Here is a 22,503-nt window from a genome sequence, read left to right as displayed (position 1 = left end):
GAGTGTTATTCACTGTTATTCACTGTTTAATCTATCAAGGTTACTCAGTCAGCACCAGGCATTTATTATAATAACTGCCTACTGGGGCGCTGTGTGGCTGTCTCCTTATACTCTGTGTCTCTCTGAAGGTACTTGGGGGAAATTGTGTCTGACATTTTCTGTGTGTGTGTGTGTGTGTGTGTGTGTAAATATCTCACATTATCATGTCTAGGGACTCTGTATCTTGTGCTGCAGAGTGTGTCCTCTCCAGAGGAGTCTATTCCATGTACTCAGGAATGCAATGTACTGTCTCAACCTTCTATTCAGGGAATGATATCCCAGATTTCATCTAGGATAGCTCATAATGAGACTGAAACACAGATTTTGAAAAGCTCTGTAGAGGTTTTGTCGTATTCTGCTCCTGCTACCTCATCTAAGACCCCTGATATATATCCTAAAAAGCGTGCTCTTGCCCAAATAATGCAAGTCGACACTGATACCGACTATACAGGAGACGGTGAGGGAGATATACTGGGGGGAGGCATCCCTTGCTAAGGGGTTGCAACTCATGATTGAGGCTATTAGGGACATTTTACACATTACTGATAAGGTACCTGAGCAAGTAGAGGAGACATACTTTACTGACAATAAGAAATCCGCATTGTTTCAAAAATCCTGGGAAAACCCAGAGATAAAGTTCCAGATCCCTAAAAGGGTTCTCATTGCTTTTCCTTTCCCTGAGGAGGATAGGAAAAAGTGGGGAAAACCCACCAGTAGTAGACGCTTCTGTTTCTAGGTTGTCTAAAAAAATGGTTTTGCCTGTCCCTGGGTCCACCGCTTTAAAAGAGCCGGCCGACCGCAAGATTGAGACTACACTCAAATCTTTATACACAGCAAATGGCGTAGCTTTAAGACCCACTATTGCCTGTGCATGGATTTCTAAAGCCATAGTAAAGTGGTCAGGCACTTTACTAGAGGAGTTAGATTCAATGGATAGTGACATTGAATTGTTTATACGTCACATACAGGATTCTGCAGGTTCATGGTGGAAGCCATGAAAGACCTTGGATATCTGAACGCGAGGGCTTCTTCCATGGCTGTCTCGGCACGCAGAGGACTCTGGCTGCGCCAATGGTCTGTGGATGCGGAATCCAAGAAGAGTGTGGAGAACCTACCCTTCACAGGTCAGGCCCTGTTTGGGGAAGCGTTAGATGCGTGGATCTACAAGGCAACTGCGGGTAAGTCAACTTGTCTTTCCTCTGCTACACCACCGGAAATCATATCCTACGTCTGCAATGCAGTCCTTTAGAACCGCTAAAGTTAAAAAGTCCAAATCCCCCACCACTTTCTTTAGGGGTGGTCGGAGGAAATCCAGAAAACCTGCACCCGCAGGTTCCCAGGATCAGAAACCTGGTTCGGTTTCCTCAAAATCCTCAGCATGACGGTGGACCTCCCAGCCTGGAGATCGGGCAGGTGAGAGCAAGACTAAGAAATTTCTGTCATGTTTGGGCGTCCTCATGCCTGGATCCCTGGGTACAGGATATTGTTACCCAGGGGTACAGACTGGAGTTTCAAGAACTCCCACCTCACAGATTCCTCAAATCAGGATTGCCAGCTTCGATGACAGAACGTGCTATCCTACAGGAAGCCATTCAAAAGTTACTAAGGTCAAATGTCATTGTCCCAGTTCCACCTCACCTGCAACACAAAGGTTATTACTCAATCCTGTTTGTGGAACCAAAATCATACGGTTTGGTAAGACCAATATTAAACCTAAAGTCAATGAACCCCTACTTGAGGGGTTACTTCAAGATGGAGTCTCTGAGAGCGGTGATCTCAGGTCTGCAGGAGGGGGAATTCCTGGTATCTCTGGATATCAAGGATGCCTACCTTCACATCCCGATATGACCACCTCACCAGGCTTATCTCAGATTTGCGCTGCTGGACTGTCACTATCAGTTCCAATCGCTGCCGTTTGGCCTCTCCACGGCACCAAGAGTGTTCACCAAGGTAATGGCGGAGATGATGCTACTCCTCCGCAAGCAGGGTGTGAAAATAATTCCGTATCTGGACGATCTAATAAAAGCATCTTTGTTAGGGTCTCCTGCCCTGTGCTGCCACATCGTCATGGCAACCGGGAGACAAGTGCTAGCAGAGTAACCTGAGCGCAGCTGATACTCCGGTTCGGGTCTTTTGCTGTGCAGTGGTTACAGGCTGTGTGCACGGCAGGGGATCCGGTGCTGGTTTTTGTGCTCACAGTCTGTGAGGTCTGAGTGGGGCGTGGACAGCACCTGCTATATAAGGCCTCTTCTCAGGTTAAGCAGATGCTGCTGAATCTTTGTTGGTTAGTCAGTTCCTGAAAGTTAGCCAGTACTGTGTAGCTTTGTATTTGTTGTTGCTTACTGCAAATAGGCCTGGGGATTTGGTACTACACTCTGCCAATCCAGACCTAGCAGTAAGACTGGAGTCAGTCGTTTAACTTGCTGGGGTTCTTTTGCTACTCTGTGAACTTAGCAAGTTTGCGGCTGTATTCTCAGACTTGCCTGCCTAAATCCTGTCTCACTGTGCAAGGTGTTCAGGTGTCAGTTTAGTGGCAGTAAGCTGAACCTGTGCACTGCAAGTGAGGATTAGGATTGTGGAGACTCTCCTTGTGTCTATCATTCCATCTCTGACCAAGGAGTTTACTGCCACACCCGTTGGTAACCCTTTAGGGTTTTGCTGTTGCCCTTAGCAACAGCATTTCGGGTTCTCTACGTATTAAAACACAACATCTTGCTTTTTCCATCTGAGCATTACTAATACTAGGGAGACACCCAGTTTCTTAGCCTCTGGGCTTCTCTGTTCACTTTGTGTTTATTTTGTTACCCTATCACCTTCTGTGTACGTAATGTCATATTCCCCAGTCTGTCTGTGAGTTCATTTGTTTTGCATCCCTATCCGTTCAGACACCAGTACATTCCTGCAGGCACTGGTGTGCATAACAGTTCAAACACCAGTACATTCCTGCAGGCACTGGTGTGCATAACAGTTCAGACACCAGTACATTCCTGCAGGCACTGGTGTGCATAACAATCTTCCAGGGAGAAGCTGTTACAGAGTATTGCTCTCAACTCTGCTGCTCCGGGATCATGGATGGAACCTGTACCTTTCAAAGTCGCACTTGAAGCCGACAAGGAGGCTGTCCTTCATGAGGATGATCCTCGACATGGAAGTTCAGAGGGTGTTTCTTCCGCAAGAAAAGGTGTTGGTGATACAAACAATGGTCCGGGATGTCCTGAAGCCAGCCAGGGTATCGGTCCATCACTGCATTCACCTTCTGGGGAAGATGGTTGCCTCCTACGAAGCTCTACAGTACGGAAGATTTCATGCACGATCTTTCCAACTGGATCTCCTGGAAAAATGGTCGGGATCTCATCTTCACATGCACCAGAGAATACGTCTGTCACTGAAAGCCAGATCGCTCCTCTGGTAGCTGAAAACTTCTCAACTACTAGAGGGCCGCAGATTTGGGATTCGGAATTGGATCCTCCTAACAACGGATGCAAGTCTCAGAGGTTGGGGAGCAGTCACCCAAGGGGAAAACTTCCCAGGAAGGTGGTCAAGTCTGGAATCCATCCTTCCTATAAACATTCTGGAACTAAGGGCCGTGTACAACGGTCTTCTACAAGCGGCACATCTTCTAAAAGATCAGGCCATTCAGGTTCAGTCGGACAATGTAATGACAGTGGCCTACATAAACAGACAAGGCGGAACGAAGAGCAGAGCTGCAATGTCAGAGATAACAAAGATCATCCTCTGGGTGGAAAAGCACGTGGTGGCGCTGTCGGCATTCTTCATTCTGGAAGTGGACAACTGGGAAGCGGATTTCCTCATCAGACACAATCTCCATCCAGGAGAGTGAAGCCTCCACCCAGAGGTGTTCGCAGAGGTGACAAGTCTTTGGGGCGTACCTCAAATAGACATGATGGCCTCCCGCCTCAACAAGAAGCTTCGGAGGTACTGTTCCAGGTCGAGGGACCCACAGGCAGTGGCGGTGGATGCCCTGGTAACTCTGTGGGTGTTCAAGTCAGTGTATGTGTTCCCTCCACTTCCACTCATCCCAAGGATTCTCACACTAATAAAGAAAACAAGAGTTCCTCATTGCTCCGGACTGGCCAAGACGGGCTTGGTACGCGGATCTTCTGGAGTTACTGTTGGAAGATCCGAGACATCTTCTTCTTCAAGAAGTACCTTCTGCAGCAGGGGCCGTTCGCTTATTAAGACTTACCGCGGCTACGTTTGACGGCATGGAGGTTAAACGCCAGATCTTATCTCGGAAGGGCATTCCGAACAAAGTTATTCTTACCCAGATACAGGCTAGGAAAGGAGTAACGTCAAAACATTACCATCGGATTTGGAAAAAGTACGTGTCTTGGTGTGAATCCAAGAAGTTTCCTATGGTGGAGTTTCAACTTGGATGCTTTCTCCTCTTTCTGCAAGCAGGTGTGGATGTGGGCCTTCGCCTGGGCTCCATAAAAGTCCAGATTTCAGCCTTATCCATTTTCTTCCAGAAACAATTGGCTGCCCTCCCTGAGGTACAGACTTTCTTGAAAGGGGTTCTGGACATCCTACGGCACCTTGGGATGTTAACGTGGTACTGCAGTTCCTGCAATCAGATTGGTTCGAGCCTTTACAGGAGGTTGAGGTCAAGTTTCTTTCTTGGAAGGCGGTCACGCTATTAGCATTGGCATCTGCTAGACGTGTGTCAGAATTGGGGGCATTGTCCTGCAAGAGCCCCTACTTGATTTTCCATGAAGATAGAGCTGAGCTCAGAACACGTCAGCAATTTCTTTCCGAAGGTTGTGTCGCCTTTCTATATCAATCAAACCTATTGTGGTGCCAGTGGCTACTGACTCCTCAATTACCTCAAAGTCCTTGGATGTTGTGAGGGCTTTGAAGATTTATGTGAAGAGAACTTCTCGTCACAGAAAGTCGGAAGCTCTGTTTGTCCTTTATGATCCCAACAAGATTGGGTGTCCTGCTTTTAAGCAGATGATTTCTCGCTGGATCAGGTGTACTATCCAGCATGCATCTTCTACGGCAGGCTTGCCATGTCCACAATCTGTTAAGGCCCACTCTACTCGTAAGGTGGGGTCTTACTGGGCACCTGCCTGGGGTGTCTCAGCTTTACAACCTTGCCGAGCGGCTACTTGGTCAGGATCGAACACGTTTGCTAAGTTCTACAAGTTCGATACTTTGGCCTCTGAGGACCTAAAGTTTGGTCAATCTGTTCTGCAGGAGACTACGCGCTCTCCCTCCCGTACTGGGAGCTTTGGTACATCCCCATGGTACTAATGTGGACCCCAGCATTCTCTAGGACATAAGAGAAAATAGGATTTAATTACCTACCGGTAAATCCTTTTTTCGTAGTCCGTAGAGGATGCTGGGCGCCCGTCCAGCGCTTTGTTTTCCTGCAGTCGTTACTTGGTTAAGTACTGCATTGTTCCTTAGTTAAGTACTGTTGTTCAGCTGTTGTTGCCTTGTTTCAAGCTGGTTAGCTTGGATTTCTGTTGTTATGTGTGAGCTGGTGTGAATCTCATCACTATCTGTGTATTTCCTTCTCTCGAAGTATGTCCGTCTCCTCGGGCACAGTTTCTAGACTTGAGTCTGGTAGGAGGGGTATAGAGGGAGGAGCCAGCCCACACTATTAAACTCTTAAAGTGCCCATGGCTCCCAAGGGACCTGTCTATACCCCATGGTACTAATGTGGACCCCAGCATCCTCTACAGACTACGAGAAAAGGATTTACCGGTAGGTAATTAAAATCCTATTTTTTGGGGTTTCGTTTCAAATTAAAATTGTTTAAATGAAAAAAGTTAATTAAAAAATTATCAAATTTACGGGACAACCAAGTTTCTGTGCACCCCTCTGCGTTTAGCCTGCAGCAATCTCAAGGTATTTTCTTTTGTTAATTATTGTAATTCTATTGAAAAAGTCCTACTTTACTTAAGACATGATTATTATTAGAGATGAGCGCCTGAAATTTTTCGGGTTTTGTGTTTTGGTTTTGGGTTCGGTTCCGCGGCCGTGTTTTGGGTTCGAACGCGTTTTGGCAAAACCTCACCGAATTATTTTTGTCGGATTCGGGTGTGTTTTGGATTCGGGTGTTTTTTTCCAAAAACACTAAAAAACAGCTTAAATCATAGAATTTGGGGGTCATTTTGATCCCAAAGTATTATTAACCTCAAAAACCATAATTTACACTCATTTTCAGTCTATTCTGAATACCTCACACCTCACAATATTATTTTTAGTCCTAAAATTTGCACCGAGGTCGCTGTGTGAGTAAGATAAGCGACCCTAGTGGCCGACACAAACACCGGGCCCATCTAGGAGTGGCACTGCAGTGTCACGCAGGATGTCCCTTCCAAAAAACCCTCCCCAAACAGCACATGACGCAAAGAAAAAAAGAGGCGCAATGAGGTAGCTGTGTGAGTAAGATTAGCGACCCTAGTGGCCGACACAAACACCGGGCCCATCTAGGAGTGGCACTGCAGTGTCACGCAGGATGGCCCTTCCAAAAAACCCTCCCCAAACAGCACATGACGCAAAGAAAAAAAGAGGCGCAATGAGGTAGCTGTGTGAGTAAGATTAGCGACCCTAGTGGCCGACACAAACACCGGGCCCATCTAGGAGTGGCACTGCAGTGTCACGCAGGATGGCCCTTCCAAAAAACCCTCCCCAAACAGCACATGACGCAAAGAAAAAAAGAGGCGCAATGAGGTAGCTGACTGTGTGAGTAAGATTAGCGACCCTAGTGGCCGACACAAACACCGGGCCCATCTAGGAGTGGCACTGCAGTGTCACGCAGGATGGCCCTTCCAAAAAACCCTCCCCAAACAGCACATGACGCAAAGAAAAAAAGAGGCGCAATGAGGTAGCTGTGTGAGTAAGATTAGCGACCCTAGTGGCCGACACAAACACCGGGCACATCTAGGAGTGGCACTGCAGTGTCACGCAGGATGTCCCTTCCAAAAAACCCTCCCCAAACAGCACATGACGCAAAGAAAAAAAGAGGCGCAATGAGGTAGCTGTGTGAGTAAGATTAGCGACCCTAGTGGCCGACACAAACACCGGGCCCATCTAGGAGTGGCACTGCAGTGTCACGCAGGATGTCCCTTCCAAAAAACCCTCCCCAATCAGCACATGATGCAAAGAAAAAGAAAAGAAAAAAGAGGTGCAAGATGGAATTATCCTTGGGCCCTCCCACCCACCCTTATGTTGTATAAACAAAACAGGACATGCACACTTTAACCAACCCATCATTTCGGTGACAGGGTCTGCCACACGACTGTGACTGATATGACGGGTTGGTTTGGACCCCCCCCAAAAAAGAAGCAATTAATCTCTCCTTGCACAAACTGGCTCTACAGAGGCAAGATGTCCACCTCATCTTCACCCTCCGATATATCACCGTGTACATCCCCCTCCTCACAGATTATCAATTCGTCCCCACTGGAATCCACCATCTCAGCTCCCTGTGTACTTTGTGGAGGCAATTGCTGCTGGTCAATGTCTCCGCGGAGGAATTGATTATAATTCATTTTAATGAACATCATCTTCTCCACATTTTCTGGATGTAACCTCGTACGCCGATTGCTGACAAGGTGAGCGGCGGCACTAAACACTCTTTCGGAGTACACACTTGTGGGAGGGCAACTTAGGTAGAATAAAGCCAGTTTGTGCAAGGGCCTCCAAATTGCCTCTTTTTCCTGCCAGTATAAGTACGGACTGTGTGACGTGCCTACTTGGATGCGGTCACTCATATAATCCTCCACCATTCTATCAATGTTGAGAGAATCATATGCAGTGACAGTAGACGACATGTCCGTAATCGTTGTCAGGTCCTTCAGTCTGGACCAGATGTCAGCATCAGCAGTCGCTCCAGACTGCCCTGCATCACCGCCAGCGGGTGGGCTCGGAATTCTGAGCCTTTTCCTCGCACCCCCAGTTGCGGGAGAATGTGAAGGAGGAGATGTTGACAGGTCGCGTTCCGCTTGACTTGACAATTTTGTCACCAGCAGGTCTTTCAACCCCAGCAGACCTGTGTCTGCCGGAAAGAGAGATCCAAGGTAGGCTTTAAATCTAGGATCGAGCACGGTGGCCAAAATGTAGTGCTCTGATTTCAACAGATTGACCACCCGTGAATCCTTGTTAAGCGAATTAAGGGCTGCATCCACAAGTCCCACATGCCTAGCGGAATCGCTCCGTGTTAGCTCCTCCTTCAATGCCTCCAGCTTCTTCTGCAAAAGCCTGATGAGGGGAATGACCTGACTCAGGCTGGCAGTGTCTGAACTGACTTCACGTGTGGCAAGTTCAAAGGGCATCAGAACCTTGCACAACGTTGAAATCATTCTCCACTGCACTTGAGACAGGTGCATTCCACCTACTATATCGTGCTCAATTGTATAGGCTTGAATGGCCTTTTGCTGCTCCTCCAACCTCTGAAGCATATAGAGGGTTGAATTCCACCTCGTTACCACTTCTTGCTTCAGATGATGGCAGGGCAGGTTCAGTAGTTTTTGGTGGTGCTCCAGTTTTCTGTACGTGGTGCCTGTACGCCGAAAGTGTCCCGCAATTCTTCTGGCCACCGACAGCATCTCTTGCACGCCCCTGTCGTTTTTTAAAAAATTCTGCACCACCAAATTCAAGGTATGTGCAAAACATGGGACGTGCTGGAATTGGCCCAGATTTAATGCACACACAATATTGCTGGCGTTGTCCGATGCCACAAATCCACAGGAGAGTCCAATTGGGGTAAGCCATTCCGCGATGATCTTCCTCAGTTGCCGTAAGAGGTTTTCAGCTGTGTGCGTATTCTGGAAAGCGGTGATACAAAGCGTAGCCTGCCTAGGAAAGAGTTGGCGTTTGCGAGATGCTGCTACTGGTGCCGCCGCTGCTGTTCTTGCGGCGGGAGTCCATACATCTACCCAGTGGGCTGTCACAGTCATATAGTCCTGACCCTGCCCTGCTCCACTTGTCCACATGTCCGTGGTTAAGTGGACATTGGGTACAGCTGCATTTTTTAGGACACTGGTGACTCTTTTTCTGAGGTCTGTGTACATTTTCGGTATCGCCTGCCTAGAGAAATGGAACCTAGATGGTATTTGGTACCGGGGACACAGTACCTCCAACAAGTCTCTAGTTGGCTCTGCAGTAATGATGGATACCGGAACCACGTTTCTCACCACCCAGGATGCCAAGGCCTCAGTTATCCGCTTTGCAGTAGGATGACTGCTGTGATATTTCATCTTCCTCGCAAAGGACTGTTGAACAGTCAATTGCTTACTGGAAGTAGTACAAGTGGGCTTACGACTTCCCCTCTGGGATGACCATCGACTCCCAGCGGCAACAACAGCAGCGCCAGCAGCAGTAGGCGTTACACGCAAGGATGCATCGGAGGAATCCCAGGCAGGAGAGGACTCGTCAGAATTGCCAGTGACATGGCCTGCAGGACTATTGGCATTCCTGGGGAAGGAGGAAATTGACACTGAGGGAGTTGGTGGGGTGGTTTGCGTGAGCTTGGTTACAAGAGGAAGGGATTTACTGGTCAGTGGACTGCTTCCGCTGTCACCCAAAGTTTTTGAACTTGTCACTGACTTATTATGAATGCGCTGCAGGTGACGTATAAGGGAGGATGTTCCGAGGTGGTTAACGTCCTTACCCCTACTTATTACAGCTTGACAAAGGGAACACACGGCTTGACACCTGTTGTCTGCATTTCTGGTGAAATACCTCCACACCGAACTGACCGAAGAGCTGATTTTTTTGGTATTTTCACCTGGCATGTCAACGGCCATATTCCTCCCACGGACAACAGGTGTCTCCCCGGGTGCCTGACTTAAACAAACCACCTCACCATCAGAATCCTCCTGGTCAATTTCCTCCCCAGCGCCAGCAACACCCATATCCTCCTCATCCTGGTGTACTTCAACACTGACATCTTCAATCTGACTATCAGGAACTGGACTGCGGGTGCTCCTTCCAGCACTTGCAGGGGGCGTGCAAATGGTGGAAGGCGCATGCTCTTCACGTCCAGTGTTGGGAAGGTCAGGCATCGCAACCGACACAATTGGACTCTCCTTGTGGATTTGGGATTTCGAAGAATGCACAGTTCTTTGCTGTGCTGCTTTTGCCAGCTTGAGTCTTTTCATTTTTCTAGCGAGAGGCTGAGTGCTTCCATCCTCATGTGAAGCTGAACCACTAGCCATGAACATAGGCCAGGGCCTCAGCCGTTCCTTGCCACTCCGTGTGGTAAATGGCATATTGGCAAGTTTACGCTTCTCCTCCGACAATTTTATTTTAGGTTTTGGAGTCCTTTTTTTACTGATATTTGGTGTTTTGGATTTGACATGCTCTGTACTATGACATTGGGCATCGGCCTTGGCAGACGACGTTGCTGGCATTTCATCGTCTCGGCCATGACTAGTGGCAGCAGCTTCAGCACGAGGTGGAAGTGGATCTTGATCTTTCCCTAATTTTGGAACCTCAACATTTTTGTTCTCCATATTTTAATAGGCACAACTAAAAGGCACCTCAGGTAAACAATGGAGATGGATGGATTGGATACTAGTATACAATTATGGACGGGCTGCCGAGTGCCGACACAGAGGTAGCCACAGCCGTGAACTACCGCACTGTACTGTGTCTGCTGCTAATATATAGACTGGTTGATAAAGAGATAGTATACTCGTAACTAGTATGTATGTATAAAGAAAGAAAAAAAAACCACGGTTAGGTGGTATATACAATTATGGACGGGCTGCCGAGTGCCGACACAGAGGTAGCCACAGCCGTGAACTACCGCACTGTACTGTGTCTGCTGCTAATATAGACTGGTTGATAAAGAGATAGTATACTCGTAACTAGTATGTATGTATAAAGAAAGAAAAAAAAACCACGGTTAGGTGGTATATACAATTATGGACGGGCTGCCGAGTGCCGACACAGAGGTAGCCACAGCCGTGAACTACCGCACTGTACTGTGTCTGCTGCTAATATATAGACTGGTTGATAAAGAGATAGTATACTCGTAACTAGTATGTATGTATAAAGAAAGAAAAAAAAACCACGGTTAGGTGGTATATACAATTATGGACGGGCTGCCGAGTGCCGACACAGAGGTAGCCACAGCCGTGAACTACCGCACTGTACTGTGTCTGCTGCTAATATATAGACTGGTTGATAAAGAGATAGTATACTCGTAACTAGTATGTATGTATAAAGAAAGAAAAAAAAACCACGGTTAGGTCACTGGTATATACAATTATGGACGGGCTGCGGAGTGCCGACACAGAGGTAGCCACAGCCGTGAACTACCGCACTGTACTGTGTCTGCTGCTAATATATAGACTGGTTGATAAAGAGATAGTATACTCGTAACTAGTATGTATGTATAAAGAAAGAAAAAAAAACCACGGTTAGGTCACTGGTATATACAATTATGGACGGGCTGCCGAGTGCCGACACAGAGGTAGCCACAGCCGTGAACTACCGCACTGTACTGTGTCTGCTGCTTATATATAGACTGGTTGATAAAGAGATAGTATACTCGTAACTAGTATGTATGTATAAAGAAAGAAAAAAAAACCACGGTTAGGTCACTGGTATATACAATTATGGACGGGCTGCCGAGTGCCGACACAGAGGTAGCCACAGCCGTGAACTACCGCACTGTACTGTGTCTGCTGCTAATATATAGACTGGTTGATAAAGAGATAGTATACTCGTAACTAGTATGTATGTATAAAGAAAGAAAAAAAACCACGGTTAGGTCACTGGTATATACAATTATGGACGGGCTGCCGAGTGCCGACACAGAGGTAGCCACAGCCGTGAACTACCGCACTGTACTGTGTCTGCTGCTAATATATAGACTGGTTGATAAAGAGATAGTATACTCGTAACTAGTATGTATGTATAAAGAAAGAAAAAAAAACCACGGTTAGGTCACTGGTATATACAATTATGGACGGGCTGCCGAGTGCCGACACAGAGGTAGCCACAGCCGTGAACTACCGCACTGTACTGTGTCTGCTGCTAATATATAGACTGGTTGATAAAGAGATAGTATACTCGTAACTAGTATGTATGTATAAAGAAAGAAAAAAAAACCACGGTTAGGTCACTGGTATATACAATTATGGACGGGCTGCCGAGTGCCGACACAGAGGTAGCCACAGCCGTGAACTACCGCACTGTACTGTGTCTGCTGCTAATATATAGACTGGTTGATAAAGAGATAGTATACTCGTAACTAGTATGTATGTATAAAGAAAGAAAAAAAAACCACGGTTAGGTCACTGGTATATACAATTATGGACGGGCTGCCGAGTGCCGACACAGAGGTAGCCACAGCCGTGAACTACCGCACTGTACTGTGTCTGCTGCTAATATATAGACTGGTTGATAAAGAGATAGTATACTCGTAACTAGTATGTATGTATAAAGAAAGAAAAAAAAACCACGGTTAGGTCACTGGTATATACAATTATGGACGGGCTGCCGAGTGCCGACACAGAGGTAGCCACAGCCGTGAACTACCGCACTGTACTGTGTCTGCTGCTAATATAGACTGGTTGATAAAGAGATAGTATACTACTAATATTATATACTGGTGGTCAGGTCACTGGTCACTAGTCACACTGGCAGTGGCACTCCTGCAGCAAAAGTGTGCACTGTTTAATTTTAATATAATATTATGTACTCCTGGCTCCTGCTATAACCTATAACTGGCACTGCAGTAGTGCTCCCCAGTCTCCCCCACAATTATAAGCTGTGTGAGCTGAGCAGTCAGACAGATATATAATATATATAGATGATGCAGCACACTGGCCTGAGCCTGAGCAGTGCACACAGATATGGTATGTATGTGACTGAGTCACTGTGTGCTGTGTATCGCTTTTTTCAGGCAGAGAACGGATTATAAATAAAAGTGGTGGTCACTGGTCACTATCAGCAAAACTCTGCACTGTACACTACTGAGTACTCCTAATGCTCCCCAAAATTAGTAAATCAAGTGTCTAAACGGAGAGGACGCCAGCCACGTCCTCTCCCTATCAATCTCAATGCACGTGTGAAAATGGCGGCGACGCGCGGCTCCTTATATAGAATCCGAGTCTCGCGATAGAATCCGAGCCTCGCGAGAATCCGACAGCGTCATGATGACGTTCGGGCGCGCTCGGGTTAACCGAGCAAGGCGGGAAGATCCGAGTCGCTCGGACTCGTGAAAAAAAACATGAAGTTCTGGCGGGTTCGGATTCAGAGAAACCGAACCCGCTCATCTCTAATTATTATACATAAACCCTCCCACAAAACATATTTCAGAAGACGTGAAAAATGTGAAAGGTTTTGCCCCAATTCGTCGTTCTGCCGGGGTCGGGAAATCGATGAAACCCAACATTTTTGATTTCCATACCTTGCTGATTCCGACCAAAAAATGATCGGGATTGGTGAGTTGTGGATTTTTAACATGCGGAATATACCCGATTCCCCAACAGCTCGCCGATTATCAATGTTTTTCGGTTTTGGACTTTGATCAGCGGATCAGCATCAGGAAATTGTGGCGCTGATATATTGCCTGCATTAGGTAAAGCCAGTACGGAGAAACGGAAGTCAGAGGGGAAAGAATGGCTAAAGTTACTGGGGGGGAAGGAGGGGTCATTAGCATCACAACAGGGGTGCGGGAAGCACCCGGGTGTCAATCTCCGAAGGGTAACACCAAAATGCCAGCTCCTCTTCAGTGTCAGCTGCAGCACTGTAACATTACGTGCAGCACTTCGCTCCTGTAGGAGCCGGCAATGTAAAAACTACGTGGGTAGCCCAGCATCTTCCGGGACCCCCGGAGTGACAAAAATGGAGGTCAGCCATGAAGCCACGCCCACTTCCAGCGAGGGCCGTGCCTCTTTTTTTTGCTGGAAGGATTCAGTCTGCCACACCAAGTGCCACAAAGGTTAGTGACACTCCTGCTGGGGGGATGGGGGGTGGTAAGAATCATATAATAATGATCGAGAAAGATTCTGATAAAGCATCTAATGGAGACCCCATGTGAGCGAAAATCAGAAATACGCAGCAGTTGAGGGCCAGCGAGAGGCTGCCCTAGGTCTTAATGGCTGGGTGGACATATGGTAATTATTCCGTATATATTAGATTAGCCAAAGAAACCAGGTTTCACAGAATTGGGCTAATTTATCGAAAAATGTCTTCCATACATATAGCAATAAGTTCAGGAGGAACCTGTCTATAAAGGAAGGGGGTGAGGTGATTTGCAAAAGAGTAACAGCTACAGTTGGATTGCTTGAGTGGCGAATAGAGGCGAAGGGGCTAGGAGCGTCCTCTTGCACATTGATGTGTTTGGAGCTGGAGATGACATTGCTCCAGGTGGGTAAGGTGAGGGAACAGTCCCCCCCAAACAAACATAGAATGTTGGCATCTCCAACAAGTGTTAGGGACAGAGGTAAACATTTTATGGAGGACTGAGGGATGTCTGTATCATCGTGATAGCATTTTATATTGTGTTTCCAACTAGAATACGTGAAAGTTGGTCTTTCTCTGATAGGTTTATATGTAAGTCCCTCTCCCATAACTTAGTGTATGGTGGTTAACTATCTTCTATAAAGTAATGGGTGGGAGTTGGGTGAGAGCCACATTTTTTCTCAAACGAGTTGAGCTCTCTATCAGCATGAGAGAGTGTTAGCTCTTCAGAGCAGGGCCATCTTACCTCTTGTTATCTAAGCCCTCTTCTCGACACATATCACTCTCAGCTCTCCCCTACTCAGCGACCATCGTTACCGATTTTTCTCCTGCTAGTAAAGGCTCCTCTCCATCTATGGCCACCAGCCCCAAGTAGTACAATGATCACTCCCTCACTACTTACATCTTAGCTGTATTATGTATGAGAATTGTGGTGCTCTGTGTTACCTGTACTCTATTTCTGTTATTTATTTACTGTAATGCTAAGATCTGTCTCCCTGTACTGTCCTTTGTACGGCGCTGCAAAACACTTGTGGCGCCTTATAAATAAAATGTAATAATAATAATAATAATAATAATAATGAACCAACCTATCACAGGGTAGATAGAAAATGTCTAAATTGGAGATATTTCCAAAATTCTGAAAACTTTTTCCTGACGGGGACACCAGCTAGCTGACCCTGAAGATCCCTATCATGGATCATAGAGCAAAGCAAGTTGGTCAAATTAGAATGGTTCCCCTAACATCCCTATCAAGGTCTGTAATGGGTAGAACCATGAGTTTGGGCCCCAAATAGGCAGTCCTGGAGATCAGATTATAGTTTAAGGAGGGAATTTAACTTGACTACATTCAGTCTCACCAGCTAGGGATGCCAATCCCAGGTATCGGGATTAAAAAAAATGTAATCCCGGGATTCCCGGGATACCCAGGATTGGGTTGAAGATTTTAAAATTAAAATCTTCAGTTACCCATCCCCTCTCTTCCCAGAAAAGCCCAGCCCAGAGAACTACTTACCATCCTCTGGGAGTGCAGGTGGGTTCACTTGCTCAAGGCGGTGAGCGGCGAGGTGTGGTCCAGATGGCGCGGGCGGCTGGCGTCAGACTACGCAGCATGACCTCTGACTTCACATCATGCTCCGCAGTGTGCACAGCATGGGGCAGGGGCATCCTTGAGGAGGGAGCTGAGCAGCGTCTGAGTTTCCTGAGGGCGCTCAATGCTGCCTAGAATTAAAAAAACAAGGGGGCTTTCTAATCCCCAAATCCCCGGGATTGGAAGCTCCAATCCCAGAATTGAATCCCAGCCAATTTTAGGCCTAATTCCCAGGATCCCGCTGATCCCTATATTGGCCACCCTATCACCAGCCCTCTAATCAATGAAACGAGAAGAGAGGCTTAGGGCCATACATTTTCAATTAATTAATTTTAAAGTTTTAAAATGTTCCAAACTTTTGAAGTTCACTCACTAAGTTCGGGAGGTATGTAACTGATTTGAGGGAAAGGAGAAAAGGGCATGGGGGAATGAGTCCTGGGATAGAAGAGACAAGCCACAGTCAAGGAGTCCTGAATTGAGCTCTAGACTTCAGAATAAGGATCAGATGTCATCTGGCATAAGGGGAGTGGTGGAAGCTCAACCTCTTTTGCCAGGGTTCTTCACACGTCATTGATGAGGCAATATGAGCTGGTATGGGGATTCTTCCTTTTTAGAAGGGTTATCTTCCTCAGATTCATTGCTGTACAAAAGGGATCCAAGTCTGCTGTAGTGCGAAGTGCGCGCAATTTTCTATTGTGAGTGACTTACTGGTTTTATGGAAACCCCAGTGGAATCTGTTGTTTCTCTGACGTCCTAGTGGATGCTGGGAACTCCGTAAGGACCATGGGGAATAGCGGGCTCCGAAGGAGACTGGGCACATCTAAGAAAGAATTAGGACTACCTGGTGTGCACTGGCTCCTCCCTCTATGCCCCTCCTCCAGACCTCAGTTAGAATTCTGTGCCCAGCCGAGCTGGTTGCACACTAGGGGCTCTCCTGAGCTTCTAGAAAAGAAAGTATATATTTAGGTTTTTATTTTCAGTGAGATCTGCTGGCAACAGACTCACTGCTACGAGGGACTTAGGGGAGAGAAGCAAACCTACCTGCTTGCAGCTAGCTTGGGCTTCTAGGCTACTGGACACCATTAGCTCCAGAGGGATCGAACACAGGCCCAGCCTCGGTTGTCCGGTCCCGGAGCCGCACCGCCGTCCCCCTTGCAGAGCCAGAAGCAAGAAGAACGTCCAGGAAATCGGCGGCTGAAGACTCCGGTCTTCATTAAGGTAGCGCACAGCACTGCAGCTGTGCGCCATTGCTCCCCATGCACACCACACACTCCGGTCACTGATAGGTGCAGGGCGCTGGTGGGGGGGGGGCTGCAATAAGAGTACCTTATATTGGCATAAAACACATAATAATATATAATAAGACTATATATGTGTAAAATCCCCTGCCAAAAATATCCTTAAAAAAGCGGGAGAAGTCCGCCGAGAATGGGGCGGGGCTATCTCCCTCAGCACACTGGCGCCATTTCCCATCACAGCTCCGCTGGAAGGACGCTCCCCAGGCTCTCCCCTGCAGTTTCCAGGCTCAATAGGGTAAAAAAGAGAGGGGGGGCACTAAATTTAGGCGCAAACTGTGTATTTATAGCAGCTATAGGGGGAAAATCACTGTGTGTAGTGTGAATCCCTGCATTATAAAGCGCTCTGGTGTGTGCTGGCATACTCTCTCTCTGTCTCCCCAAAGGACTTTGTGGGGTCCTGTCCTCAGTCAGAGCAGTCCCTGTGTGTGTGCGGTGTGTCGGTACGGCTGTGTCGACATGTTTGATGAGGAGGCGGAGCAGGGGCCGATAAATGTGATGTCACCCCCTGCGGGGCCGACACCTGAATGGATGGACATGTGGAAGGAATTACGCGACAGTGTCAACTCCTTACATAAAAGGTTTGACGACATCGCAGATGTGGGACAGCCGGCTTCTCAGCTCGTGCCTGCCCAGGTGTCTCAAAAGCCATCAGGGGCTCTAAAACGCCCGCTACCTCATATGGCAGACACAGATGTCGACACGGATACTGACTCCAGTGTCGACGACGATGAAACTAGTGTACATTCCAATAGAGCCACCCGGTACATGATTACGGCAATGAAAAATGTGTTGCACATTTCTGATATTACCCCAGGTGCCACAAAAAAGGGTATTATGTTTGGGGAGAAAAAGCTACCAGTGATTTTTCCCCTATCTGATGAGTTAAATGAAGTGTGTGAAGAAGTTTTGCCTTACAAAGGGGAGGAGTTGTTTGGGGATGGTCTCTCGGACCTAGTTTCCACAGCAACAGCTGGGAAGTCAACATTTTTACCCCATGTTCCCTCACAGCCAAAGAAAGCACCGTATTATCAGGTACAGTCCTTTCGGCCCCAGAAAGGCAAGCGGGTTAGAGGCGTGTCCTTTCTGCCCAGAGGCAGAGGTAGAGGGAAAAAGCTGCAACATACAGCCAGTTCCCAGGAACAAAAGTCCTCCCCCGCTTCCTCTAAGTCCACCGCATGATGCTGGGGCTCCACAGGCGGAGCCAGGTGCGGTGGGGGCCCGTCTCAAGAACTTCAGCGACCAGTGGGCTCGCTCATGGGTGGATCCCTGGGTTCTACAAGTGGTATCTCGGGTACAAGCTGGAATTCGTGACGTCTCCCCCTCACCGTTTCCTCAAATCTGCCTTGCCAACAGCTCCCCCAGACAGGGAGGCAGTGCTGGAGGCGATTCACAAGCTGTATTCTCAGCAGGTGATAATCAAGGTACCCCTCCTTCAACAAGGATGAGGTTACTATTCCACAATGTTTGCGGTACCGAAACCGGACGGTTCGGTAAGACCCATTTTAAATTTGAAATCCTTGAACACTTATATAAGAAGGTTCAAGTTCAAGATGGAATCGCTCAGGGCGGTTATTGCAAGCCTGGACGAAGGGGATTACATGGTATCACTGGACATCAAGGATGCTTACCTGCATGTCCCCATTTACCCTCCTCACCAGGAGTACCTCAGATTTGTGGTACAGGACTGTCATTACCAATTCCAGACGTTGCCGTTTGGTCTGTCCACGGCACCGAGGGTATTTACCAAGGTAATGGCCGAAATGATGATACTCCTTCGGAAAAAGGGAGTTTTAATTATCCCATACTTTGACGATCTCCTTATAAAGGCGAGGTCCAGGGAGCAGTTGTTGGTCGGAGTAGCACTATCTCGGGAGGTGCTACAACAGCATGGCTGGATTCTGAATATTCCAAAGTCACAGCTGGTTCCTACGACACGTCTACTGTTCTGGGGATGGTTCTGGACACAGACCAGAAAAAAGTCTTTCTCCCGGAGTAGAAAGCCAAGGAGCTGTCATCTCTAGTCAGAGACCTCCTAAAACCGAAACAGGTGTCGGTGCATCACTGTACGCGAGTGCTGGGAAAGATGGTAGCTTCTTACGAAGCAATTCCATTCGGCAGGTTCCATGCAAGAATTTTTCAGTGGGATCTGTTGGACAAGTGGTCCGGATCGCATCTTCAGATGCATCGGCTGATAACCCTGTCTCCAAGGACCAGGGTGTCTCTGCTGTGGTGGCTGCAGAGTGCTCATCTTCTAGAGGGCCGCAGATTCGGCATACAGGACTGGGTCCTGGTGACCACGGATGCCAGCCTTTGAGGCTGGGGGGCAGTCACACAGGAAAAAAAAAAACTTCCAAGGACTATGCTCAAGCCAAGAGACTTCCCTACACATAAATATTCTGGAACTAAGGGCCATTTACAATGCCCTAAGTCAGGCAAGACCCCTGCTTCAAAACCAGCCAGTGCTGATCCAGTCAGACAACATCACGGCGGTCGCCCATGTAAACCGACAGGGCGGCACACGAAGCAGGATGGCGATGGCAGAAGCCACAAGGATTCTCCGATGGGTGGAAAATCACGTGTTAGCACTGTCAGCAGTGTTCATTCCGGGAGTGGACAACTGGGAAGCAGACTTCCTCAGCAGACACGACCTCCACCCGGGAGAGTGGGGACTTCATCCAGAAGTCTTCAAAATGATTGTAAACCGCTGGGAAAGGCCACAGGTGGACATGATGGGGTCCCGCCTCAACAAAAAGCTAAAAAGATATTGCGCCAGGTCAAGGGACCCCCAGGCGATAGCTGTGGACGCTCTAGTGACACCGTGGGTGTACCAGTCGGTTTATGTGTTCCCTCCTCTTCCTCTCATACCCAAGGTACTGAGGATAATAAGAAGGAGAAGGGTAAGAACTATAATCATTGTTCCGGATTGGCCAAGAAGAGTTTGGTACCCAGAACTTCAAGAAATGATCTCAGAGGAACCATGGCCTCTGCCGCTCAGACAGGACCTGCTGCAGCAGGGGCCCTGTCTGTTCCAAGACTTACCGCGACTGCGTTTGACGGCATGGCGGTTGAACACCGGATCCTGAAGGAAAAGGGCATTCCGGAAGAAGTCATCCCTACGCTGATTAAAGCTAGAAAGGATGTGACCGCAAAACATTATCAACGCATATGGCGGAAATATGGGCCCTCATTCCGAGTTGTTCGCTCGCAAGGCGATTTTAGCAGAGTTACACACGCTAAGCCGCCGCCTACTGGGAGTGAATCTTAGCTTCTTAAAATTGCGAACGATGTATTCGCAATATTGCGATTACAAACTACTTAGCAGTTTCAGAGTAGCTTCAGACTTACTCGGCATCTGCGATCAGTTCAGTGCTTGTCGTTCCTGGTTTGACGTCACAAACACACCCAGCATTCGCCCAGACACTCCTCCGTTTATCCAGCCACTCCTGCGTTTTTTCCGGAAACGGTAGCGTTTTCATCCACACGCCCATAAAACGCCGTGTTTCCGCCCATAAAACGCCGTGTTTCCGCTAGAGATGAGCGGGTTCGGTTTCTCTGAATCCGAACCCGCCCGAACTTCATGGTTTTTTTCACGGGTCCGAGCAGACTCGGATCCTCCCGCCTTGCTCGGTTAACCCGAGCGCGCCCGAACGTCATCATGACGCTGTCGGATTCTCGCGAGACTCGGATTCTATATAAGGAGCCGCGCGTCGCCGCCATTTTCACATGTGCATTGAGATTGATAGGGAGAGGACGTGGCTGGCGTCCTCTCCATTTAGATTAGAAGAGAGAGAGAGAGAGAGAGAGAGAGAGAGAGAGATTGACCTGATTTACTGGAGCTTAGGAGTACTGTAGAAGTGTAGAGAGTGCAGAGTTTACTAGTGACTGACCACAGTGACCACCAGACAGTGCAGTTTTATTTAATATATCCGTTCTCTGCCTGAAAAAAACGATACACACAGTGACTCAGTCACATACCATATCTGTGTGCACTGCTCAGCCCAGTGTGCTGCATCATCTATGTATATATATCTGACTGTGCTCAGCTCACACAGCTTATAATTGTGGGGGAGACTGGGGAGCACTGCAGTGCCAGTTATAGGTTATAGCAGGAGCCAGGAGTACATATTATATTAAAATTAAACAGTGCACACTTTTGCTGCAGGAGTGCCACTGCCAGTGTGACTGACCAGTGACCTGACCACACTGACCACCAGTATAGTTAGTAGTATACTATATTGTGATTGCCTGAAAAAGTTAAACACTCGTCGTGTGACTTCACTTGTGTGGTGTTTTTTTTTTTATTCTATAAAAAACTCATTCTGCTGACAGACAGTGTCCAGCAGGTCCGTCATTATATAATATATACCTGTCCGGCTGCAGTAGTGATATATATATATTTTTTATATCATTATTTATCATCCAGTCGCAGCAGACACAGTACGGTAGTTCACGGCTGTAGCTACCTCTGTGTCGGCACTCGGCAGTCCATCCATAATTGTATACCACCTACCCGTGGTTTTTTTTTCTTTCTTCTTTATACATACATACTACTACATCTCTTTATCAACCAGTCTATATTAGCAGCAGACACAGTACAGTACGGTAGTCCACGGCTGTAGCTACCTCTGTGTCGGCACTCGGCAGTCCGTCCATAATTGTATACCACCTACCCGTGGTTTTTTTTTCTTTCTTCTTTATACATACATACTACTACATCTCTTTATCAACCAGTCTATATTAGCAGCAGACACAGTACAGTACGGTAGTTCACGGCTGTAGCTACCTCTGTGTCGGCACTCGGCAGTCCGTCCATAATTGTATACCACCTACCCGTGGTTTTTTTTTCTTTCTTCTTTATACATACATACTACTACATCTCTTTATCAACCAGTCTATATTAGCAGCAGACACAGTACAGTACGGTAGTCCACGGCTGTAGCTACCTCTGTGTCGGCACTCGGCAGTCCGTCCATAATTGTATACCACCTACCCGTGGTTTTTTTTTCTTTCTTCTTTATACATACATACTACTACATCTCTTTATCAACCAGTCTATATTAGCAGCAGACACAGTACAGTACGGTAGTTCACGGCTGTAGCTACCTCTGTGTCGGCACTCGGCAGTCCGTCCATAATTGTATACCACCTACCCGAGGTTTTTTTTCTTTCTTCTTTATACATACATACTACTACATCTCTTTATCAACCAGTCTATATTAGCAGCAGACACAGTACAGTACGGTAGTCCACGGCTGTAGCTACCTCTGTGTCGGCACTCGGCAGTCCGTCCATAATTGTATACCACCTACCCGTGGTTTTTTTTTCTTTCTTCTTTATACATACATACTACTACATCTCTTTATCAACCAGTCTATATTAGCAGCAGACACAGTACAGTACGGTAGTTCACGGCTGTAGCTACCTCTGTGTCGGCACTCGGCAGTCCGTCCATAATTGTATACCACCTACCCGTGGTTTTTTTTTCTTTCTTCTTTATACATACATACTACTACATCTCTTTATCAACCAGTCTATATTAGCAGCAGACACAGTACAGTACGGTAGTTCACGGCTGTAGCTACCTCTGTGTCGGCACTCGGCAGTCCGTCCATAATTGTATACCAC

The 22,503-nt window shown here is 47.4% G+C and overlaps 1 protein-coding gene across 1 annotated transcript in view; it reads left to right on the top strand.

Annotated features, from left to right (window-relative positions):
* The window catches only part of LOC135053761 (uncharacterized), a 214,805-nt gene that overhangs the window by 153,981 nt on the left and 38,321 nt on the right, over nucleotides 1–22,503 (top strand). The gene's annotated exons all lie outside the window — the stretch shown is intronic.

This window comes from Pseudophryne corroboree, chromosome 1, assembly GCF_028390025.1.
Source record: "Pseudophryne corroboree isolate aPseCor3 chromosome 1, aPseCor3.hap2, whole genome shotgun sequence".
NCBI lineage: Eukaryota > Metazoa > Chordata > Amphibia > Anura > Myobatrachidae > Pseudophryne > Pseudophryne corroboree.
The sequence above is the reverse complement of the archived record's forward strand: the minus strand, read 5'-3'. Positions and strand labels throughout refer to the sequence as shown.